Below are 26588 nucleotides of genomic sequence, written 5' to 3'. Positions count from 1 at the left end.
AGATTCTATTAATTATTTAGGCTGTCAAATAGCTTTACAAAAAAGTAACCTCAAAAGGTACAAATTAGAAGAGATGAATTGCAACTTTCAAAGATTGCTAGGAGACATTTCCCAGCTATAGCCCACTATTGGAATAAAACCTGATGAACTGATTTATTTAAAAAAAAAAAAACCTTAGATGCTGACAAGGACTTAAATAATCCCAAGGAATTATCAGCTGAACCTGAGAGAGAATTGACTTTGATTAAAGATCACATTTCCAAGAGGGTAAAATTTCATAATCTCCCCAAATCTTTGTTTACACTGTTCTCTACAGACATACAATGCAAATTGTCTTTTTGTAGTCACCGTCCAATTAAAAGATTAAAGCTGGCTTTGGAGTTGGAGTGTGGCTCTCCTTCTCTAAACTCAAGCACACTTATTAAAGTGAAATGAAAATCTCTGTCTCATGTCATAAGAGCCACATGATATGGGCATCAATCATTGTATGTACTGTGTGTATCCATGTGTGTTTATGTGTACTCAAGTGCTTGTTGAGGCCAGAGGTGTCCTGAAGCTGGAGTTACAGGAAGGTTTGAGCCTGCTGACAGTATGCTGTCCTAACTGGAAAAGCAGTACACAAAAGAAAGTGACTGCCAAACATTGTCAATACAGGGAGGGACAGACCTTCAGACTATCCTGCTTTACAGGAAAGCTTGTCGGATATGCTAGGCCTGTAGGCCGAAGATGGATACTCCAACATTGCAAAGGAACTTTGGAGTATCTGACTGTCCAGGAAGCCAACTGTTTCTGTCGTTACTCACATTTTTTTAGAAGTTACTTGCTTGCACTTCCTGCTTACTCAGTTAATAATATTTCCTTCTTGGATCTCCAAGGGAATTGTAGACTAGATAGTTACAGTTTTCCTTGTTTACTAGATGCAGAAAGCAAGTTATGACTGGCAGTAAATTAGGTACAAGGCTTTATACTTACCAAGATAGAATATGGAACAGAAGGCAAACAAAACAACAACCTAAGTAACTATAGCCATTTGATTTCAACAAAGGTGTCGAAAAGACAAAAACAAAAAACCTCTTCAACAACAGCCCTCAGAAACATGGACGTAACTACATGTAGAGAAATGAAACCAGATTCCTACCTGTCATTCTACCATACACCAATTCAAAATGGGTTGAAAACCTTAAGTAAGACTTGAAACAAACTTTCAGAGCAAATACATCAAGTACAGGCACAGGCACAGGCTGGGCATGGTGGTGCACACCTTTAGTCCTAGCAGCACTCAGGAAGAAGAAATAGGCAGAGATCTCTCTAAGGCCATCCTGATCTACATAGCAAATTCAGGTCAGCCAAGGCTAAATAGTCAGACTCTATCTCAAAAAGACCAAGAAGATAATGGCAGACACAAAATCTTTCTGAAGATAATATCTCAAAAAAATAACTAAAAGTTAATAAATGAGATTGCATAATATTAAAAAACCTGTACAGCAAAGGAAACAACCAATAGGCCAGCCAACAGAAAGATAAAAGTGTAACTACCAGAGTGCAAGGGAGTGAACAAAGACAAGTAGGCTACAGTGACAGCTAAACTTCTAGTTCTAGCAATAAAATTCTTAAAAATTGAAAATAATTTAAAGAAGCAATTAGCATTTATCCACTGTACTTATACTCTAATAGACGTAAGCAAGAAGTCATAGAGAAGGCTCCATGGTTAAGAGCAACACCACTCTTTCGGGGAACCCGAGTATCCATTGCCAAGCAACTCACAACCATGAAAACCTCCACCTCCAGCAGGATCCAATGTCTCTGGACTCTGTGGGCATCTATGCTCATGTGCACTTCTCCACACTCACAAAAACACACGCATATTTTTAAATATAAACATTTGTGTGTGTGTGTGTGTGTGTGTGTGTGTGTGTGTGTGTGTGTGTGTGTAGTTTAACTGAAAATTTTCCAGCTGGGCTGGTAATACCATCCCCCTACCAGTCCCAAGAGCCATAGTAAAAACCCCAACATGAGGCATGAGTTTTTAATTGTTGGTCAAGGTTATATAAGGGATTCCAAAAACATTATAGGCTACTCCACTGCTCTTCAGAGCGAAGTTCCTTTTGCTGACGGTATCACACACTTTGGACACAGGACCCAGAGGACCTAAGCTGGATCTGATCTAATTGCCTTGTCCCTGAGGACTACTTCTCATGGTACCAGAAGATGTTATGTTAAGGGAGAGAGGAAACTACTATTCCTACCCCAAAATGATGCCTATGGACCACAACAAGTACCAGCATGATGTAGTAACTATACAAGTGTAAAGGTGACATGCATACCTTGGCAAAAACAAATAGTTTTCTAACTGGACTTAAGACTCCTCAACAAGAAGGAAGCCATGCCTGGTACTTAAAAAAAAAACCTTAGCCAACTACCCAGAGCAACTGAAGTCATAAGTCTTTATCTAACCAGCATGATAGTTAACTACATTCTAAATATTTACCTTTCAGCTATACACAAATGAAGTTCTCATGCTTCAGCAAAGATACATCTGTTTGAAACAGGCTAAAACCACTACAGAAAACCACAATCAATCAAAATGTAGAACAAGGTATGTGTGGTGCCCAGTCCCAATTCCTGCACCTAAGGATCAGAGATAACTGTAGAAAAGGGGGAAAGACTGTAATACCCAAAGGAAAAGGAAGTTTGCTGCCAGAGTGCATCTTCTAGAAATGTCAGGGGTCAGGTGTGGTGGTAGATATTTTAGTCGGATACTTTTAGTCCCCGCATTTGGGCAGAGGCAGGTGGATCTGAGAGTTTTAGGTGGATCTCTGAGAGTTTTAGGCCAGCCTTGTCTACAAAATCAGTTCAAGGATGGCAGTGTTACACAGAGAAACTCTGTCTCAAAAGAAAAAAAATTACTAGTTTGCAATCAAGAGGGTTAACATGACTTGATAAAATGAATGGAGTTAACCAAGCTTCTTTGCCCTAATGTTCTAAAAATATCTGCAACCTCCACAAGCCAGTAGAGAGCTGCAATAGCTCAAGAGAAAATGGTACCTTCTCCTCAATTCTTGGCAATGGAAGCTAAAGAAAAATTACCAATGCCCAAAGTATCTAGTATCAACTACAGTAACCACCCTTTGACAGTGGGAAAAGCTTAGAGACTCTAAAAGGTTAGGTGCAACCTTGCAAATTCTAAAAACAACTTTACAAAACCCTTTCTCCCTTTACAAACTAGTAAGCTCCTGAAGGTAAAATACCACTAACACAGAGTAATAACTAAGAGAAAAAAATCAATCCAAATGTGTTAGCAATTCTCTACTGCCTCTCAGACTCCTGCTACATAATGCTACCAGACTAACCTGCTTAAAATGATTGTTAGACTTTCAACCTAGTTTAACAAATCTGTTCTGCAAACAAAGCAGAACAGAAGTAAAACTTCCAGTAAATTTCAAAGTAAATCCCAGCACTCTGAAGACAGAAGCAGGTAGATCTCTTGAGTTAAAAGCCAGTCTGTCTACATAGCAAGTGCAGGCTACCTAAGCAGGGATACATAGTGAAAGTAACTGGCTGACATAATAAACTTCTCAGTCATGTTTGCAATCTTAACAATTTCCTAGGCAGATACTCTTCTGTGCTACATACAATGTGCAACAGAATCAAAAGGGAAAAGGTCAAGGCTTCATTACAGAAATCACACTTGGGATATACTTTTTTTATAAAAAGAGACTCACAGAGAGCTAGGGGAAAAAACAACCTGTTGAGAAAATACATGCAGAAATGGCAGTAAGAATACATCTAGGACGTCTAGATACAGCTTTAACTGAATTTTAAATGTCCATCCTCTCATTCATTATGCTATTTGTGTATCATTTAAATTACATAAAGAGATCTCAATTTTTTAAAAATATATTTTATTTATTTACTTATTTGGTACAGGATCTCACTGTGTAGACCTGGTTGATCTAGAACTTGCTATGTAGACCAGACTAGAATTGGACTCACAGGGATCTGCCAGCCTTGGCCTTCTGAATGTTTCAACTAAAGGTATGCAATGCCATGCCCAGCTCTAAGAGTATTTATTTTTAGGTGTGTGACTGTCTTGCCTGCAGGTGATGTGGGAGGGCCTTCTGTTTTGTGTTGATTTCATTGGTTAATAAAGAAACTGCCTTGGCCATTTGATAGGCCAGCCCTTAGGTGGGTGGAGTAGACAGAACAAAATGCTGGGAGGAAGAGGGAAGTGAGGCAATCACCATGCCTCTATCTCTGGGTCAGACGCCATGGATCCAGCCACCAGGTCAGACATGCTGAATCTTTCCTGGTAAGCCACCACCTTGTGGTGCTACACAGATGATTAGAAATGGGTTAGATGTGAGAGTTAGCCAGTAAGAGGCTAGAACTAATGGGCCAGGCAGTGTTTAAATGAATACAATTTGTGTGTTGTTATTTTGGGGCATAAGCTAGCCAGGCGGCCGAGAGCAGGAAGGCGGAAACGCGGACCGCTGCTCCTTCTACAAGCAGGTATATCTCTGCAGCAGTCTTATGCAGAAACCAGAAGAGGTTATCAGAGCCTATAGGACTGGAGTTACACATTATTGTTAGCAGTCATGTGAGAGCTGGGAACTGAATCAGGTCCTCTGCAGGAGCAAATGCTCCTCCTAACCACTGAACTGTCTTTTCAGGCCTGTTCATTTATCCTGTCTCCCATCCTCCACCAAAGCATATTATTACAGGCCATTTTTTCACATACCATACTACTTATGAATAATACTTGTGACATTCTAAAAATGCTCACAGTTTATTCCTGAATAAAACTTAACACCACTTTAACTCAATTCTTTAAAAATAAACACATACTTGTGCCAGTAAGATAGGTCAGTGGGTAAAGGACTTGGCCTTGAAAAGCCTGGTACTTAAGTTAGAACCCTAGGGCCTATGTAAAGATAGAAGGAGCGAACTGACTCAATAAAGCTGTCTTCTGGCCTAGATATAATACTGTGGCACGTATATCTACACACATGCACACATACAAACACGCATACATCAGGCACACACACAATAACAACAAATAAAATAAAAACTTAAAAAAACAAGTGTATACTTTAGCTTTGATAACAAGTATACTTTAAAAATGACAGATAATGGGAGAAGGCATATAAATCAAACAAACTGCAGTATAAGGTCTTTTTAGAAAAAGTAGAGAGAAATATTTATGTATCATTGGTAGAAATGTAAGCACAAATACTATGGAAATCAGTACCAAAAAGTCTAAAAGAAAGATTGGCAACTACAGAAAACCTGGCAGAGTGCTGGCCTGATATTTACAAAGTCTGGTGTCCCCAGATCTAAAGAAACCGAGCAAAGCAGCACATGCCTATAATCCCAGTATGTAGCAGGTAGATACAGAAGGATCAGAAATTTAAGGTCATCCTTAGGGCCAGTTGAAAACACAACCTAGAGCTACCACAGGTATACAGCTAACACCTGTAATCCCAACCTTCAGAAGACAGAAGTGGGAAAAAAATCACTGCCAATTCAATGCTAGTCTGTTGTACATAGTGAAGTCCAGGCCAACTAGGGCTATAAAAAGACCTAACACAACTCGTAGGTATAAAACTGAATTAATCTAGACCAGCATACAACGGAGATACCTCCATTCACAAGTCATATTATGGAATCAACTGATGAAGAAAACATAGCAAATATAATTGTTTTATTGATTATATAACTACATATAATAATCTTATTCAGTCATTAAAGACTGAAGTTATGTCAGTCACAGGTAAATAAACGGAACTGGATATCATCATGTTAAGGAAAATAAGCCAGACTCGGAGGCAAATCCTGCATGCTTTCTTTCATATGTGTAATCTATATTTTAAAATATGATAGGCATGAAAGAAGTGGAACATTGAGAGTAGGAGAAAGGGACAACAAAGAGTAATAAGGTGGTAAGTACAAGCAAATTACATGAAACATACGTATAGGAATGTTATAGCCCACCATTCTGTAAAGTACCTTCCCAAGGAAACAAAGCTTTCAGCAGCCTAAAAAGGTGGGACTGGGGAGACGGCTCAGTAGGTAAAGTAGCTGCTGTGTGGTGATGCTGAGTTAAAGAAATGGACGAGAAGAATAACAAAAAGTTTGAAGAATTGAGTAAATCCGTAAACGATATCCTAGGAAACCAAAAAAAAACAATCAAACAGATAATGGAAGCAGTGCAAGACTTGAAAACTGAAATGGAGGCAAGGAAGAAAACACAAGCCGAGGGCCGGCTGGATATGGAAAATCTACGTAAACGAATAGAGACTACAAAAACAAGCATAACCAACAGAATACAAGAGATAGAAGAAAGAATCTCAGATTCTGAAGATACCATAGAGAAAATAAATGCACTGATCAAAGAAAACAGGAAATCCAACAAATTCTCATCACAAAACATTCAGGAAATCTGGGACACAATAAAAAGACCAAACCTAAGAATAATAGGGGTAGAAGAAGGAGAAGAATTACAGCTCAATGGTCCAGAAAATATATTTAATAAAATTATAGAAGAAAACTTTCCCAACCTAAAGAAAGATATTCCTATGAAGGTTCAAGAAGCTTACAGAACACCGGATAGACTGGATCAAAAAAAAAAAAAAACCCTCACCATATAATAATCAAAACACAAAACATACAGAATAAAGAAAGAATATTAAGAGCTGCAAGGGAAAAAGATCAAGTAGCCTATAAAGGTAAACCTATCAGACTTACACCTGACTTCTCTATGGAAACCATGAAAGCCAGAAGGTTTTGGATAGATGTGCTGCAGAAACTAAGAGACCATGGATAAAAGCCCAGACTACTATACCCAGCCAAGCTTTCGTTCACTATAAATGGAGAAAACAAAATATTCCAGGATAAAAACAAATTTAAACAATACATAGCTACAAATCCAGTCTTACAGAAAGTACTAGAAGGAAATCACAACCCAAGGAATCCAACAATGCCCACAATAACTTAGACCTCTGACAACCCCCCACCAGGACAACTCAAAGAAAGGAAACACACAAACTCTACCACCAAAAATTAAGGAAATAAATAACCGGAGTTAACAACCACTGGTCATTAATATCACTTAATATCAATGGACTCAATTCACCTATAAAAAGGCACAGGCTAAGAGACTGGATGCAAAAACAAGATCCAACATTCACACCTCAACCACAAGGACAGACATCTACTCAGAGTAAAGGGTTGGGAAAAGGTTTTTCAAACAAACGGACCTAAGAAACAAGCGAGTGGGGCTATACTAATATCTAACAAAATTGACTTCAAACTAAAATCAATCAGAGGAGATGGAGATGGACAGTTTATACACATAACAGGAACAATTCATCAGGAAGAAGTCTCAATCCAGAATATCTATGCCCCTAATATAAAAGCACCCACTTATGTAAAAGAAACATTACTAGAACTCAAGGCAGCCAACAAACCACACACACTAATAGCAGGAGACTTCAACACTCCTTTCTCACCAATGGACAGGTCAATCAGACAGAAACCTAACGGAGAAATAAGAGAATTAATGGAGGTAATGAATCAAAGGGACTTAACAGACATCTATAGAACATTCCACCCAAATAGGAAAGAATATACCTTCTTCTCAGCATCTTATGGAACCTTCTCAAAAATTGACCACATACTCAATAACAAAGCAAACTTCCACAGATACAAAAAATATTAGTTACCACCTGTGTCTTATTGGATCACCATAAAATAAAGTTAGAATTTAACAATAATTCTACCCCCAGAAAGCCTACAAATTCATGGAAACTGAACAGTCAACTACTGAACCACCCCTGGGTCAGGGAAGAAATAAAGAAATTAACGTCTTCCTTGAATTCAACGAAAATAGAGACACAACATACCCAAACCTATGGGACACTATGAAAGCAGTGCTAAGAGGAAAGTGCATAGCTCTAAGTGCCCACATTAAAAAAAAAAAAAAGGAGAAAGCTCACATTAGACACTTAACAGCACAGCTGAAAGCTCTAGAAAAAAAAAACAGACTCACCTAGGAGGAGTAGACGACTGGAAATAAACAAACTGAGGGCTGAAATCAACAAAATAGAAACACAGAAAACAATCCAAAGAATCAATGAAACAAAGAGCTGGTTCTTTGAGAAAGTCAACAAGATTGACAAACCTTTATCCAAACTAATCAAAAGGCAGAGAGAGAACACTCAAATTAACAAGATCAGTAATGAAAAGGGGGATATAACACAGACACTGAGGAAATTCAGAGAATCATTAGGTCTTACTACAAAAGCTTATATGTCAAAAAGTTGGAAAATGTAAAAGAAATGGACTTGTTTTTAGATAAGTACCACTTACCAAAATTAAATCAAGACCAGGTGACCAATTTAAATAGAACTATAAGCCGTGAGGAAACAGAAGCTGTCATAAAAAAAAAAACCTCCCAACCCCAAAAAAAGCAGCCCAGGACCAGATAGTTTTAATGCAGAATTTTATCAGAACTTCCAAGAAGAGCTGACACCTATACTCCTTAATGTGTTTCACATAATAGAAACAGAAGTGTCATTGCCAAACTCTTTTTATGAAGCTACAGTCACCCTGATTCCAAAGTCACACAAAGACCCAACCAAGAAAGAGAATTACAGACCAGTCTCACTCATGAACATCAATGCAAAAATTCTCAATAAAATTCTGGCAAACAGAATCCAAGAACACATCAAAAAAATTATCCATTATGATCAAGTAGGCTTCATCGCAGAGATGCAGGGCTGGTTCAACATACGAAAATCTATCAATATAATCCATCATATAAATAAACTGAAAGAAAAACCATATGATCTTTTCATTAGATGCTGAAATAGCATTTGACAAAATTCAATACCCCTTTATAATAAAGGTTTTAGAGAGGTTAGGGACACAAGGATCATACCTAAATATAATAAAAGCAATATACAGCAAGCCAACAGCTAATATCAAATTAAATGGAGAGAAACTCAAAGCCATTCCACTAAAATCAGGAACAAGACAAGGCTGTCCACTCTCACCATATCTCTTCAACATAGTGCTTGAAGTTCTAGCAATAGCAATAAGACAACATAAGGAGATCAAGGGGATTCGAATTGGAAAGTAAGAAGTCAAACTTTCGTTATTTGCAGATGATATGATAGTATACATTAGTGACCCCAAAAACTCTACCAAAGAACTCCTACAGCTGATAAATACCTTCAGTGATGTGGCAGGTTACAAGATCAACTCAAAAAAATCAGTAGCCCTCCTATACACAAAGGATAGAGAAGCAGAGAGAGAAATCCGAGAAACTTCACCTTTTATGATAGCCACAAATAGCATAAAGTATCTTGGGGTAACTCTAACCAAGGAAGTGAAAGATCTATTTGACAAGAACTTTAAGTCATTGAAGAAAGAAATTGAAGAGGACAGCAGAAAATGGAAGGATCTCCCATGCTCTTGGATGGGTAGAATCAACATAGTAAAAATGGCAATTCTACCAAAGGCAATCTGTAACTTCAACACAATCCCCATTAAAATCCCAACAAAATTCTTCACAGACCTTGAGAGAACAATAATCAACTTTATATGAAAAAAAAAACCGCAGGATAGCCAAAACAATCCTATACAATAAAGGAACTTCTGGAGGCATTACCATCCCTGACTTCAAACTCTATTACAGAGCTACAGTATTGAAAACAGCTTGGTATTGGCATAAAAACAGAGAAGTCAATCAATGGAATCGAATAGAAGACCCGGATATTAACCCACAAACCCATGAACATCTGATTTTCAAGAAAGGAGCTAAAAGTATACAATGGAATAAAGAAAGCATCTTCAACAAATGGTGCTGGCATAACTGGATGTCAACCTGTAGAAAAATGAAAATAGATCCATATCTACTACCATGCACAAAACTCAAGTTCAAATGGATTAAAGACCTCAATATAAATCCAACCACAGTGAACCTGATAGAAGAGAAAGTGTGAAGTAGACTACAACACATGGGCACAGGAGACCTATTCCTACATATAACCCCAGTAGCACAGACAATAAGGACAACATTGAATAAATGGGACCTCCTAAAACTGAGATGCAGGAAGGGATTGGGAGGAGGAAAGAAGTGTAAATAATTGAATGAAAAAAAATTAAAAAAAGAAAAATTATCAAAAAAAAGAAAAGAAAAAAAAGGCACCAAGCTACTAGCTAAACATAGACAAGAATTATGGGTTAATTTAAGTTGTAAGAGCTAGTTAATAATAAGCCTGAGCTAACAGGCCAAACTGCTTATAATTAATGTAAGCCTTTGTGTGTTTCTTTGGGACCAAACAGCTGCAGGACTGAGCGGGGCAGAAACTTTTGTCTATAAATGGCACCCAAATGTTTGGCAAGAATTTCTACATAAAGCCTGAGAAAGTTTTGTTTTTGTTTTTTGTTTTTTTAAAGGATTCTTTACTCTGGTAGGCTCTGTTTGCTGGAGGCTCCCTGACTCAGCATTAGCAGCAAAAATCTCGCAAATTTTTTTAGAGGCTCTGCCACCAAACACTTAATTGATGTTTAGGAGCAGCCTACATCCGGCTTTTTGATGGTGGAGTTGAAATTCCACAGATTTGTAAGAATAGGCATGGGTCCCATGAGTACCTCTGCCATGAAGCTAGACTCTTACAAAGCTAAGGAATGGGGCAGAGCCAGCCACCAAAGTCACAGCTTTAATTCTACCCATATCACTTAGCAGATTAAATTTACTCATGTGGTCAGAAAAAGATAGAGATATACAGTAAAGATAGATTCAAATGGGAGGGGTAATACAACAGTTTACAGTGTGTTTAAAATATGTGTAGGCTTGGGAGAGAAAAGAAAAAAGGATTTAAAAAGTACTAAAAAAAAGAAACAGAGTAGTTGGTTGTGATGGCACATGCTTTAATTCCAGCACTTGTAAAGCAGAGGCAGGCGGATTTCTGCAAGTTCAAGGTCAGTCTGGTCTACAGAAGGAGTTCCAGGACAGCCAAAGATACACAGAGAAAGTCTGTCTCCAAAAACAAAACGAAACAAAACAAAACAAAAAAGAAACCCAAAACAAAACAAAAAAACAATTAAAAAATAAAAGAAATAGAGTAAGAAAAAACAAAACCACATAAAGAAGGAAAATACATAGAGTCTGGCTACTGTATGTTATTGTGTTGTCTTTGAATTGTTTGACTGCTGAGGAAGGAGCAACACCTGCTAAAAGACATTTCATTATAAATGCTACTAGATTAATCCAACCTATATATTTTGAGAATGCCTTGACTTCAAAACTTAAGTCAAAAAATATGCTACTTTGGAGAAGAGATTTTGCTTTTGTTTCCACAGGAAATGAGAGGTCATGGACTCATTCTTGGTTAAGAAAAAAGGTTTGATCTAGGAAAATCCCAAAAAAAATCTCCAAAGGGAATGGATGGATCCGACGTTTCTGAGCATCTCTGTTACAGTTTCTTCTGCGTTATGTATTCAGAACAGCTTCAAGGCTGCTGGATGAGATAATCCAGCCTCACAGAATACTCCAGTTAAGACTTGACCATAATCATAATTATCTTTAGGTTCTCCATAAAATTATCAGTACCCCAATCTGCAGGAAGTAGCCTAGAAAAACTATGCCTAGCTCACATTCCCAAAAACTGGATTATGGACATTTGTCTTTGTTTAATGTACTGGTTACAAGTTGTGGATAATGGTCAGGAAAAATCTTAAAAAGGAGTTTAGATTCAGGGTCTTGTTTTGAAAAGAATAAAAAGGGAAACTGCTGTGGGATAATATTTTTGTACACTGTAAGATTTTCACTCATATTAGTTTAATAAAACACTGATTGGCAAGTAGTAAGGCAGGAAGTAGAGGTGGCACAACCAGACTAAGAGAATTCTGGGAAGAGGAAAGGCAGACAGTCACAAGTCAGACGCAGAGGAAACAAGATGAGAATGCTGCACTGAGAAAAGGTACCAAGCCACATGGCTAAACATAGACAACAAGTATGGGTTAATTTAAATTGTAAGAGCTAGTTAATAATAAGCCTGAGCTAATAGGCCAGTTCATAATTAACATAAGCCTCTGTGTGTTTCTTTGGAACTGAGTGGCTACAGGATCAGGTGGGACAGAAACTTCTGTCTATACACTCCAACACCAATGAAAGATTCTTGAAAGGCCTCAGACCACGATGACACCTCTCTTCCCCTCTCAGTGGTGTTTGAGTGCTTTTTCCAGAAAGTCCCAAAACATTCCTGGAGACCAAAGTGAGATCTCCTCACCATTATCATAGTTGTTTGAGAAAGACTACCACTTCCTGGTCTCAGTCCACCGAAGGTCTCTGGAACTTGGAAGTCTGTGCACTCAGTGCCAAGGGACCAGGAGGCCTAGAGATTTGGGCCTCCTAGTCTACCATCAGATGGACTAGGCTGATGTCCATACCAGGTAAAGACTGCTGGGAAGAAAGAACCATACCAGTAGGCTTAAATCATCCCACAGGAGACTGCATCTGTGGCCTGGATGGGATACTGACATGGCACAGGTCTCCAAGGAAGAACCCCAAAGATACTGATACACTGGTACTGGTCTCTACAGAAATAGACTAGGAATTTAAAATAAATGTGTGAATTCCTGCAATAGTCCCATGGCTCCAGACCTATGGAATCTGATAGGGTACAATCTGTGTTCCTCTGAAGTCTTTTCACCTGCATGGGAACTCAATCCCTGTAATAGGAGGTAACTAAGCATGACATGTGGCCCTAAGGTAAGATCTCTTAAGTCCCTGTGAGGTTGCCAGCTAGGCAAGCACCTGCTTGAATTAAAAGCTGGTCCTCTTCACCTCACTGGGTTAGGTACAAACAAAATCCCCAACTCCTGGTTAGGGAACTTTTCTGATCACAGGGTTTGCACAATCCTGGTATGAGACTTACACAGTTCCATAAAGACTGTTAAGTCTGAAAACACCAAGAAAGCACCCCCATTAGCTACCCCAGAGGGAAACCCATGATGCTGCCTTCCTACTGGCTCCAACTGCCAGCACCACCACATAGTGCCCAAAAGACCACATGATCTCATCCGTCCAATGGTATCTGCCCTAGCACTAAGGGATTTCCCAGGCCCTACCCTCATCCAAGAAGATGTTAGCTCTGTTAGGAGGAAAAGCCCCTCTATGACTGCAGAAAATTTTTAAGTGATTTTTCTCCTCACTGCTGGAGTTAAAGGACAAGACACTTTCCAATTCAGACATGGAACCTTTTGCTGATGGAAGCTGAGGCCAACAACAGGGGGAACAGCTCCTCACATCAAGAGACTCAAAGCAGCAATACATCAAGAAAGGAACTACTTACCTCAGAGGGCAAAAAAATTAAAAACAGAGACAAAAATCTTCCGGCTCTGTAGTGAAGAGGCGAGCAGGCCTGCTTTTCACCAATTGTAGAAGGAATGGCAGGCTGCATCCCACCACCCAGCTCCCGCATGGCTAGCTTTACACCCGAAATAACAACACACAAATTGTATTCTTTAAAACACTACTTGGCCCATTAGCTCTAGCCTCTTACTGGCTAACTCTCACATCTTGATTAACCCATTTCTAATAATCTGTGTAACACCATGAGGTGGTGGCTTACCAGGAAAGATTCTAGCCTACATCTGTCTCAGGTCGGAGAATCATGGCGACTGCTTCACTGCCTTCTTCCTCCCAGAATTCTGTTCTGTCTTCCCCACCGCCCTATGTTCTGACCTATCAGGCCAAGCAGTTTTCTTTATTAGTTAACCAATGAAAGCAACAATAGATAGAAAGCCCTCCCACATCACAGCTCCAAGAAGCTGTCTGGGCCCACGGCTGTGACAGTGTTACACTATCACACTCACATAAGAGTCAAGGTCAAATGATTTGGAGAAACCAACTGGCAGTCCAGACTGCCCTCTGTGAAGATGACCCCACAGACCCCTCCATTACCCCCATCCTAAAAAGTATATTTACACTCAGGTGCTACCAGAGTTCATTCACAGAAGCTGGAAGAAAGGAAAAGAACAACTGATCAAAGAGCTACTAAAAATCAGGACTGGCCAATTACCTCAGATAAGAAAATAATTCCAGAGATGACAGCTCCCAGCCTAGTTCAACAAGCTCAGGAAGCAACCCATCTAGAAAAACTGCCCTGTAAGAATTGTTCCAAATGTATTGGTGATTCTGAGGTTGCCAACACTGACCCAACAAGCTAGCAAAGCATGTCTACAGCATACTCGGAACAATCCAGAGAGGGACCCGAGGTTCCCACACTGACAGAAAAGAGCATCTAGAAGTGGACTTTCCTGACAGTCAACCCAGCAAAGGTACTGAGATTTGCTGTTTACCGTGTGCACTTTGCAGTGTGGGTGGAAGCTTTTCCTACCTGTACAGAGGATCAGCGTGAACGTTGCACACAGGGGACTGCCCCCAATCATCAGGCCAAGTTGTGAGAATGAATCGAACCTTTAAAATAGCAGTGGCCAAGCACTGCCAAGACACAGGCTCCCTTGGCCAGAAGAAATTCTGTCACTTACAGTGTTTAGGGTGGATGCAGTAATTCCCCTTTCAAGGTCATGTTTGGCTGTCCACCTCTACTGCTCCCAAGGGGCTCAAGGGACTTCTGAGAGTATGGACACACCTGCCTCTAGCAATTCTTGAAAGATTTGGCTGATACTGCATGAAAAATTGTCCAATCCTCACCACTCCCTCAGTTCTTAAAGTTGCAGGTGTCACCAGCAGTTGTAGCTTACACAGCACCCACACCAATGCTGCTGTGAACCCAAGCCAGGAGTCAACCATGAGAGTCCCAGCCTCAACCATCCTCTAAACTGACCGTCTCAAAAGTTACCTCAGAATGGGAACAATGGCTCAGCTCCTACTCTACCTCCTGGTGTCCTCCCAAGTACACTTGAGCTAGTACCCCTGCATATAAATTCGTCTGAAGAGCAATCTGTTCCACAGCAACTTCAATTCCTGGACACCCATCAATATAACTAACGGCCCCACAGAGGGTTTCAGCCTTATCTCCTTCAGGAGATGCTACTTGGAAACAGGTGAGCCATGGAATATCCCTCAAAGTTCATCATGTTGTGTGGGAACTGCCTAAACAAGAAAACAAATTATGATTGTCTTTGAGAATGGCCCCAGATAGTGACAGCCTATGGATGAATTGTTAGAGGACACCCTCCCCCCAAAAAAAGATTATGGGGGAACCTAATAGTCTTAAATATTGGTTGTGTGGACTCTGCCACAAACGGACCTGAAAGGAAGCTCCCACAGAGGTACAAAGTTAAGGTTGTAATGGGTCTTAAAGGAAAAAAGGAATAATATGGAGACTGGTCATAGAGAAGTTATTCATGTGAGAAAGCCATGTCTCAAAATGCTGGCTTTAATAAATGCCAGTCACGAGCTCCTTAACCCAGGTCAGGACTGCAGGACGTGTTTATACTGGAGCAGACTGAATAACCAACACAAAAGGGGTGTGCTTAACTGGGCCACCTACTGTTCAGGTCACAGGAAAAGCCAATGTACAAAAATTAAAGCTGTAAAATGGTGGCACATACTTTTCATCCTGGCACTCGGCAGAAGCAGGCAGATCTCTAAGTTTGACGCTATCCTGGTCTACAGAGCAAGTACTAGGACAATCAGGGCTACACAGAGAGACCCTGTCTCCTTAAAAAAATAAAATAAAATAAATAAAAAAAATTAAAAGGGCTGTACCAGACTAGTTAAAAGAGCAATAGATGCTAATGGGACACAGTTCACCTGCCTCAGAAGACAGCTGCAAACTGGTATTCTTGGGCCCCAACAAAGATGTGCACCCAGAAGTGAAGTTCAACATTTACATCCCTTAGAGTCAAAAAATATGAAAACGCCTGTACTCTTTTACCAGTCCTGTTAGGAATGGCTCTGACAGGGCCCAGGACCACAGATGCCACTGCAATAGCATCCACCAACAAGTTCAACACAGCAAGCTCTCTACTCAGATCAAAAAAACTTACCTGTTGTTCAGAAAAACAGTCACACTTTAGAATCACATAGACAGCAACAATCCTCAAAAACCAGAAGAATGATCAGACTTGATTACCACCAAAAAGGGGGGACATATGCAAGGCTTTAAGTACTGTTTTTATGCAATCAGTCAGGAATGGTACAAGAAAATACCAAAGTTGCTAGAAAGGATTAAAGGGAGAGAGACAACTGAGAGCCAGTGGAGCACGATACAAATACTAAGCCAGGAGTACCAACCCATTTCTTCAAGACAGATTCATGAGGAGTTGTGAAGGTGGAAGGAGGGAATAAAATAAAATACGGTAAAAAAAAATACTAATTATTAGATGCTGGTTTATTGATCTATTTAGTGATTTACTTACTTAAAGCACTGCTTATACTGTTTATCTGACTTCACTTGCTACCTTTAATGGAATGAACTGAAAAAATAGCTCATCAATCAGTTGTTGCCCTTAACAACCTGCTGACTGCCACATATGCCCTCTTTTAACCTCTGCAGGTACTTGGTGCACAGATATACAAGCAGGTAAAACACTAATAAACATAAAATAGAATAATTTTAAAAAATAAAAGTGGGGCGGTGGTGGTGCACGTGTTTAATTCCAGTATTTGGGAGGCAGAGACAGGCAGATTTCAGTGAGTTCAAGCCAGCGTGGTCTACAAAACGAGTTACAGGACAGCCAGGACTGTTACATAGAGAAACCCTGTTTTGAAAAAATCAAAAATAAACAAATAAATAAAAATAAAAAAATAAGTTAGGCATGACTGGGAATTCCCATAATCGCAGCGCTCAGAAAACAAAGGCAGGTAGATCTCTGTGAGTTCTAGTCTGGTCTACATAGCAAGTTCCAGGTCAACTAGGGCTACTACACAATGAGACCCTATCTTCATTAATAATAGTAATAATAATAATATAAAAATATAAAATAACCATTCTATTTTATTTTAATTTCTTATTTGTTTTACATTCCAACCACAGTTCTCCCTCCTTCCCCCTCCCCACCCCATTTCTACTTTCTGACAACATGAGTATATATGAAAGCAATAGTTAGGAGTTCAGTCTAGTGGCTCACACTTTTAATTTCAGGTCTAAGGGACAGGAATATTGTCGCAAGTTCAGGCCAGCCTGGGCTACATAGCAAGAACATTCTATATGAAGTCATACAGCAACTGACAGAAACAACTACCAGAGTCATAACTGGGATAGTAAAAGTGGAATGATCCAATTCGAAGTTTCTTCTGAAGCTTTTAAAAGGGCTGTAAAAGCCATGATTCCAAAGGAAAAGATTTTTAAGATAAAAGTTGTGAAAATCTAATAATGTTCACCAGGAGAAGACAGCACAAAGGGGTTAAAGAGCAGCTAAAATATTTCCTAGTACATAGTTTTCTGATCTAACAGTAGCACTAGTTAACTCAGTAATATAAAAACTGCAATATACATGTTAGAGTATTATTTGCTTAATTCTTTTTTTGTTTTTAAATTTATTTATTATGTATATAGTGTTCTTGGCACCAGATCTAATTATAGATGGATGTGAGCCATCATGTGGTTTCTGGGAATTGAACTCAGGACCTCCGGAACAGCAGTCAGTTCTTTTAACCTCTGAGCCATCTCTCCAGCCCCTTATTTGCTTAATTCTTATAACTCCTAAAAATCTGACTGAAGAACAAAGAGAAAAAATGTCTAGAGGATATGAAGGGTTAATTCATATATATAAATACTATTTTCCATATATTAGCTAATATCCAAATTCATATAGCTAGAGACAAATACATTCTACAACAACACAGAGTAAAGCCTTAAGAAGTACAGTGAGGGCCAGTGGGGTAGACCACTGCCAGGCCTGAGGACCTGAGCTACATGCCTGGAATCTACAGGAACTGAGTGCCATCAGCTGTTCTCTGACCATCACACAGGTACCACATGCAAATTAAAAATACAAGTATTTTGCCGGGCGGTGGTGGCGCACGCCTTTAATCCCAGCACTCGGGAGGCAGAGGCAGGCGGATCTCTGTGAGTTCGAGGCCAGTCTGGTCTACAAGAGCTAGTTCCAGGACAGGCTCTAAAAAAGCTGCAGAGAAACCCTGTCTCGAAAAACCAAAAAAAAAAAAAAAAAAAAAAAAAAAAAAAAAAAAAATACAAGTATTTTTAAATAGTAGAATAGAAGTGATAATATAATTTCAACACAAATGTGAGTTTATGTAAATCCCCATATAAGTATTATTTATTTAATAGCCAACTATAGAGCAAGAGCACAGATGCCAGGAGAATGAAGAACCACAGAGTTTCCTTCTTCACAACAAAGGACAAAATGAGTAAGCCGAGATGCTACCAAGCAACCTCTTGTTTACCTTTCATAACATGAAGAAAAACAGAAACTCAGTAAAAAGCTATTTTTTGTCCTATTCAATTGCATGTTAAATAGCATATTATTTTATCTGTGATGTGTTTCTAAGTCCTGCAAGATGGGAATAACTTCTGAAGATTAAATAATCCCTACTGATGGTCAATCACCTCAGCTATGTAAAATACTCGTCTTTCATTTTTATTCTTTTAGGTTTATTCACACTTCTCACTCACAAGTGAATTTCAAAGAAGTTTAAGCTGACTCCCAGCGATTTTAACCTAGATTCCATCCATGATCCATAAAGTTAGCCTACAAATCTTTATGCCTCACAAATAGTTGTGAAAATCAAAGAACTCAGATGTAAAATGTACTTTGTAAACTCAAACCACTGTAACTTTTTTGTTTATTGGGGAAGGAAACTATGTCTCACTATGTAGCCTAGGCTAGCCTGAAGTTCACTAGTAAACAGCAAATCCCTGTAACTTTTAAGGCCTTCTTTTATCCTGAGTTAATATAGCTACTCTAGGCAGAAAAGAAAATCACATATGGTTTTTGTTCTCCATTAGAAGGTAGAAGTTAGTCTTGGTGGTACAATTCTGTTATCCAAGATCACAAATTCCGGGGCTATCTGTCAACAAAGTGAGTTCCCAGTCAGCCTGGACTACAGAGCAGGATCCTATTTCAAAAGACCATTAAATAAATAGATAGATAGATAGATAGATAGATAGATAATAAAAATACAATTAAAGTTGGGCGCAGAATGAGTACAATTTCCCTGTAGGCAAAATAATCTGAAAAACTATGACATACACTTGTAAATTTCAATAGTTAAAAGTATTTACTGCTAGTATTTGTGATAATTATTCCAATTGTAGTTCAAATACATAATGATAACCGAAAAGACAAACTACTACATATTGGGAAGCACTTCAGTACAACGGACAACTGTTAGGGGATCTGGCTATGGAAAATACTGTTAAGGGATGTGTGTGTGTGTGTGTGTGTGGTGCTGGCTACACTGGAGCTGAAATTACATATGGTTGTAACTCACTTCATGTGGATGTTGGAAACTGAACTCAGGTCCTCTGGAAAAACTGGAAGTGCTCTTAAACCCTGGGCAATCTCTCCAGTAGCTCCAGACAAAACAACCTCTATATTCTAAGAATTAAAAAAAATAACTTCTACACTGTAATTTCCTTCATAATTTACCTTGTATACTTAAGTTCTATGTTTCAATTAAACTTTTTAGAAACTAAAGTTAAAATTTTTAATTTGGCAGGCTTCTGGAAGGCCTCGCTAGTAAGAAATATGGAAACCTTTTCTTGGATGCTATTTTCTAACCTGGACAAACTCAAATTTCCCTTCGCTGGCTCTAGACGTTTATAAAGAGCTATATGCGTTCAGTATGCTCTTTTCCTCCTTTAGTCACTATGGTCTGTGATTAGTGCATCTCACTTCTTAGACATTTATTGTGGGGACACGCATGTGCCATAGTATGCACATGGAGTCAGAGGACAGCTTTCAAGAGTCAGCTCTCTCCTCCCGCCACATGGGGATAAAGAACCAACTCAAGTTCTTGGTGACAAGCTCCTAATCTTGGGCTGGATATGGAGCTCAGAGATACAATACAGTGCTTGACCAGCAAGTCTAGGCCATGAGATCTACCTCCAACAATGGAAGGAGGTGGGGGAATAGAGAACAACCCACATATGCATCTTGCAAAAACCCTACTGGCTTATTTTTCAGTATTCTTATAAAAATACTATTCTCATTTTCCTCCCTGGCCTCCCAGTTGGCCGAACAATTGCCCTTTGCTCATTTTTTCATGGACTCTGAGATTTAATAAATATTGCCTTAGAGTTCTTTAAAAACAGCTAACCACTTTTCATTAAAGAGAGACCAGAGAGAAATGGCTAACACACACACAGAAGCTCTAACTACTTAGCTTGTGAACACCTATTATCTCATAACTATCCACAGCATCAGCTTAATTTGCCATGTTAGTACACTGTTTTATAGGCTTATGAAATGTTGACTAAACCTTGAACAAGACTCCCACAAAGCACTCGAACAATGTGGCCACCCTGGAACTCACTCTAGAGCAGGCTGGCCTCCAACTCACTGAGATCCCCTTGACTCTGCCTCCCTGCTGGGATTAAAGGCGTGAATGGCTGATAATCAATACTTTGTATGTTCAAAGTTAAAAATACTCTGATAATCTAGGCAACACTGTAACAATTTATTGATTTTTCAATATCAATAACAGAAAAAAACACTAGAAAAATGTGCACTTTAAATAAAAAACAAATACAACACTAGAGAGGCAGCATCTCTGTGAGTTCAAGGCCAGCCTGGTCTACATAGAGAATTCCAGGTCTTCAGGGCTACGTAAGACTACCCTGTCTCAAAAGAAAAAATAAGGGAAGGAAGGAAGGAAGGAAGGAAGGAAGGAAGGAAGGAAGGAAGGAAGGAAGGAAGGAAAAAAGGAAGGACAAAGTTATTACATATTCTGTATATTTATGCAAGGTCTCACTCTAACCTAGGCTGCTGACCTTTAACTCATGTTGTGGCTAGGTTGGCTTAGAATTAGAATTTGGGGTGAGTCTTTTACCTCAGCCTCTTAAGCACTGGGATTACAGGCATAAGCCACCACAGCATTTTTATATATTTCAGAATTACTAGATGAACAACAATAACAACAAAAAGACAAAAAGAAAACAAACAAAAAACCATGAGCTATTCAAAATCAAATTTATAAAGAATATTTATTTCTGGCTCTGCCATATCTAGAAACCAGAAAGACAAATGATCATCAATACTGTCACTATTGCTTTTAAAAAGCCATTGTCTGCTAAGGAAACAAATTATGCACGCATGAGTGTATAACAAGAATGTTTTCAAATGCTGTACGAAGCAACTTTATATTCTCCAAGAGAAACTGGAGGGCTAAAGCAATATTTAGTGTTCATAAGCCTCTTTACCAAGATTAGAACTAAGTGGGGATTGGAAAAAATCTATCTACAAGGAATTATAATCCCCAAAATAGCAGGTGCAGAAAATAACAAAGCTGGGGCTAAGCAAAAACCTAGGGACTGAAGTGAAGCATCTTGTTACGCTTGAGAACTACATTTTCTGTAAAAGTAGCATCATCACATTCTGTCTGTATAAAAGTTCCCAGTGTACAATATACTTCCTGGTGTGTTCTCGTTTGTTCTACCCAACAAAATTATGCATAATAATAATAATAATAATAATAATGGTAGTGATGGTGCTGACTGAACAGGGTCTCACACATTCCAAGCAGGCACTCTTCAACCCCAGGAAATTATTTTTGGTAAGTGAAGAATACAAAGTTCTGAATGTTACAGGATTTGTCAGAAAAAATAAAAGTGACAAAGAACCTAAGTCTCTACCGTCTCAGTTACAGTTCGCGGTCTTTCTTCTTCCACGTCATAATCTACTCCTAAAGAAAGGACACATTAGCATCTCACAGCAAGAGACTTCTAGACAACGCTAAGTCGTGTGCCCTCTTACCAAGCTTTTACTTTTTCATTTGAAAAATGAAGGACGTGGACTAGAAAATGTGAATTCACTTCTAGTTCTAAGACTAATTCTTCAAATATGCCCTGTAGATGACATGAGTATAACAAATACACGTTCAGTTAGCAATAAATTCCCCATCAGAAAGACAATCCTGAAGCAACCCACTGTAAGTATAAGGGAAATTCTACCTAATTGATGCCACTCCAAAGTTCTTAAATCTGTATGCTGGAGGAGTTAAACTTCCTACAATGACAGAGATGACTAATCTCACTAACCATTCTCTTTTCAGACTGAAATTAATATTCTTCAAGAAAACTAGAACTAGTAGGACAAGCCTATAATCTGAACTACTTGTGAGGCTAACACAAGAAAGATGAAAAGTATGTCTAGTCAATTTAAGAGGACCCACTCAGGAAACAAAACATTAAAAAGGGTTGAGTATTGTGTTGATGAGGGCTCCCAGCACCCTCATCAGATGGCTCATAACCACCTGTAAGCCCAGTACCAGAGGATCAATACCTCTGTCCTCTCAAGACACCTTGCACCAGTACATGCTTATACCGACACATAATTAAAAGTAAACCTTTAAGGAGCTGGAAGGTGGTTCAGTGGTTAAGAGCACTAACTGCTCTTCCAGAGACCAGGGTTCAATTCCTAGCACCCACAGTGGGGCTCACACCCATCTGTAACTCCAGTTCCAGGGCTTCTGATGCCCTCACACTGACACACAGGCAAAACATCAATGTACACAAAATAAAAACAAATTATATATTTAAAAATAATAAACATTTTTAAAAGGGGGTGGTGGAACAGGAGCTGAGATGTAACTCAGTTGAAAGCTTGCAAAAAAAAAAAAAAAAAGGTATAGTACACAAGAGGATCCTTCAAGGACATTCTGAATTTAAAGCCAGTCTGGGAGAGATCCCGTCTCAAAAAAATTCTTCAAGAAAAATTAACTGCAGAGTGTGGTGGCACATGCCTTTATATGCTGCCTTTAATCCCAGGACTCTATAAAGTTCAGCAAGTATTTTTTCCTGGATTAAAAAACCAATACAAAAGCCAGGCAGTGCTGCAGGATTTAATCCCAGCATCTGGAAGGCAGAGGCAGGCTGATATCTGTAAATTCAAGGCCAGCCTGGTCTACAGAGTGAGTTCCAGGACAACCAAAACTACACAGAGAATTCCTGTCTTGAAAATAAAAAAATAAATAAAAATTAAAAAAAAACCCACCATGACAAATGTTTTGTACATTTTCAGCCACTGGGCTCTTTCACTATTGTTCTCTTAACTCCTCCTCAAACAGACTTCATAGAATGCATACCTAGAGATTCCCACTGTTCCAACTCTACTTAGTACATAAGCTATGTTAACAATTTTAAAATACAGAATCTGTAAGAAATTGAGAAAGACCTCCAACTCCCCCCGCCAGGAAGACTCTCTGTTACTTGATTAAACAAAAATAAAATAGGCTGCATAGGAATAATTTTAAAGTTCAAAGAAACACTGACTTTGTTTTACCATCTTCTTGCTACTTCTCAGCTTCAAATCTTCTACAAAGGAATACACTTAACCCTCTGGTTTCCCTTCTCCAAAACAGAACAGCTCGCTGAACAATTAGGTTTGTCCTGAGTTGAGCTATCATGTAAGCATTAGATTTTTTTGTTGTCGTTGAGTTTGTTTGTTTGTTTGTTTTTGAGACACAGTTTCTCTGTGTAATGGTCTAGATGTCCTGGAACTCGCTCTGTAAACCAGGCTGGCCTCGAACTCACAGAGATCTGTGCCTCTGCCTCCCTAGTGCTGGGATTAAAGGCTTGCGCCGCCACCACCACCCCTCTTGAGCATCAGAAATTTGATGAGTGCTCTATCAAGCATAAAGGTTTCTTAAGTGTCAAGCCTTTCTCACTCTATCAACTCCGGGAGATGCTTTTCGAATTTTCATATATTTTTGCTTTTAACTCAAATGAAAGCCCTATCAAAAGGTTCACAGTAGGGAGTCAAGATAGCTCAGAGTGTAAAAGCTACCTGAAACCAAAACAAGGGCCTGAACTGGAGCTCTAGGACCCACATAGTGGAAAAAGAGAACCAACTCTAGGAAGTTGTCCTGTAACCTCTGCACCCACACCTACACACGTAAACAAATGTATTAAAATATTAAATGTTGTACTGAAATGTTCTTAGAGGGTAACATAACATCTTCATCCTTACGTAGGCGATTCTAACGCGGTGGTTTAAACTGGACACCAACAGAGCACATATTGCCAGTTCTGAGTTAATCTCCAGGAAAGCCTTTGTGTAAAGACTGACGAAATTGAAAAAGATCAGTAACCAAGATTTTTAACGGCCGACTTAAGCATATGTTTTTAATGAGTACAAGAAGAGTTCGTCTTCCTTCATAATCGACTCAGACCATTTTAAAACAAGAAGAAACACATGACTGAGAATGCAGGGTTCATCTCAACCACAGAATTAGGGATAATCCCAAAGCGTCACCGATTGCTGGATCTACAAGGTGTCCAGTGGAAATTACAGTCCCTACAACACACTGCTTCATATGTTCCCTACGTGTTCAACTAGTGCAATTCTGTCCACTTCCATCCTCAACGATTCTCACTGTGATTATTAAAACAGCTGTCAGCTGGGTTTCGGTGACCTCTTTCGACAACCGTTTATTCAACGCTTTGGAGCCTGAAGGATGCGTCACCCCATATAACTCTTCAATATCAGATCTAAGATTCCAACGTGCTCTAAGGGTCTCCGAACATCATCCCAACCGAGACTGGCACAAACTCAGACCTGATCGCCCAGCGCCGGCAAGGGCAGGTCGCACAGGCATTTAAGAAAGAACTGACAACACCAGCCGCAGCTCTTTCGCTTTCACGCACCTCTCCCGGGACCCACCGCGCCTCCTACGCCCCGGCCCGCACCGTGTCTCCGACCGACATCCGCGCACGCAGCGCGCCTGGCACCGGGAGCGCGCGGCGGCAGGGCGCGCCCCCGCGATGCCGCCCGTCCCGGTGCGCTGGCGGCGCCCTCCCGGCCGCGCCATGTTCCGGTAAGCCCGGCCAAGGCGCTCGCGCTAGCCGCCGCCCGAGCGTCGCCCAGCCGCAGCCCCACCTGCGCCGCGACCCGTCAGGATGCCGGGCGGGGCGGCCACCAACGGCCTGTCACGGTCCGGACGGCCGCGCCGCGCCGCGGGCTGGGGCCGGACCGGGCCGGGCGGCGCGTGGCGGCTGGGTGCGGCTGGCGGAGGCGCAACCCCCTACCTGACTCCCGGAAGGAGACGGGGCACAGAACTGAGGGTCTCCTCCCTGGTGCCCGGGACAGACTCGAAACCGCGCCCTCCTTCCTCCCCTCTGGTCGCCACGCCCCCCTGGCCCGCACGGACCCGAGGCTCGGCGGACGCAGAAGGGTTCAGCCCCTGATCGAGAGCCTCCGGGTGGCCGCCGCTGCCGGTGTCTCCGCCGCTGCAACAACCCCTAATGCCGCCGGGGCCAGGCTTGAAAACATCTCCGGTCTTGGTCGGTCTCTCACCACAGCCTCCTTTGCTCCTGGACAGCGTTCTCTGCGATTGGCTGCGGCGCGAGCACGTGACCCAGGCGGGCACGTGACTCCTGCAGGCACGGGACGGGCGGCGTGACCGCCGTGCCCCGCCCCCGACGCGCCCGTCCCTGACTCTCCGGAGGATCCGCGAGCGCGGCGGCAGTGGCGGCTTGCGTTAGTGCGGAACGGAACCGTGCGGAGGGGCGGAGGGGGCCGGAAGTCCTGGGCCTCCCGGGCCTGCCGTGCCCGCGGAGCGGTGGGAGCCGCGTGCTAGGCGACGTCGGTACCGGCGCTCGGCGAAGGGAACGCACCTAGTTTTGCTGGGTTTGAGTTGGGGCCGCAGATCGACTGGAGACCGGGACGGGTTTGCTAGCGGTGGTCGCGCCAGCGGGAGGGCATCTGGGCGGTGTGGGGCGGGTCCGCGTTGGCGAGCCGCAGTGCGTGCTGACAGCTGCTTCCAGGCCGGTCGCACCCAGTCCCCAAAGCACCGTTATGATCACTGGTAGCAATGAACGCGGCATTACGTCCGCTTCTAGCCACACGATCGATCCTGTGACCTTTCTGAACAGAAATTTCAATAAATGTGTCCACGTGTGACCCTGCGTCTCATGGAGTGTGTGAGGAAATTTTACCGTCTCAGTAGCTGCTTGTATTCAGACTTCCTCTGAAGGTTTTTATCTATAGCGGTTAGCCTGCAACCGTTGTGCCTTAACCACCCAAATTACAACTCCACAGGAAACCACCCTCTCCCTCATCGTTAACCGTGGCCTCCTTCAGTATCCGTTAGTACCTTAATGAGAAGTTTAAGACTGTCACAAGCTGAATATTCTGACGTGACTTTTGGACTTGTCAGAATCATAAACCTGCATCAAAAAAGAATAAGATTTTCTTCCCAAACCCGTCCCGTGCCTACAGGAGTCACTCTCACATATTTAAAAAAAAAAAAAAAAACACCAGTATGAACAGTAAGTAGGAAAGCACTTGGCTGCTATTCGAATGCAACATTTAACTTGGATATGGGTGGAAAGAAACAAAAAAGTTGCTTTTAGATCAATAGACTCTGGGTGGACTTGGCTACACAGACCAGGCTGACCTCTAACCTGCCTCTGCCTCCTCTAATG

The 26588-nt window shown here is 40.8% G+C and overlaps 1 protein-coding gene across 4 annotated transcripts in view; it reads right to left on the bottom strand.

Moving 5' to 3' along the window:
- Positions 1-25989, bottom strand: part of Ankrd12 (ankyrin repeat domain 12) — a 115164-nt gene extending 89175 nt beyond the window's left edge. For 2 of the 4 annotated variants that reach the window (XM_038338891.1, XM_038338894.1), the window contains exon 1: positions 25191-25476. The gene's annotated coding sequence lies outside the window, so the exon portion shown is untranslated. Of the gene's footprint in view, positions 1-25190; positions 25477-25778 lie in introns of those variants that run through there. The other 2 variants (XM_038338893.1, XM_038338892.1) reach the window with 2 other exon arrangements.
- Positions 25990-26588: the final 599 nt, after the last annotated feature.

The sequence above is a fragment of the Arvicola amphibius genome, chromosome 8 (genome assembly GCF_903992535.2).
Source record: "Arvicola amphibius chromosome 8, mArvAmp1.2, whole genome shotgun sequence".
In the NCBI taxonomy this organism is placed as follows: domain Eukaryota; kingdom Metazoa; phylum Chordata; class Mammalia; order Rodentia; family Cricetidae; genus Arvicola; species Arvicola amphibius.
Note: the sequence above shows the minus strand (reverse complement) of the source record. Positions and strands in the feature narration are given on the sequence as shown.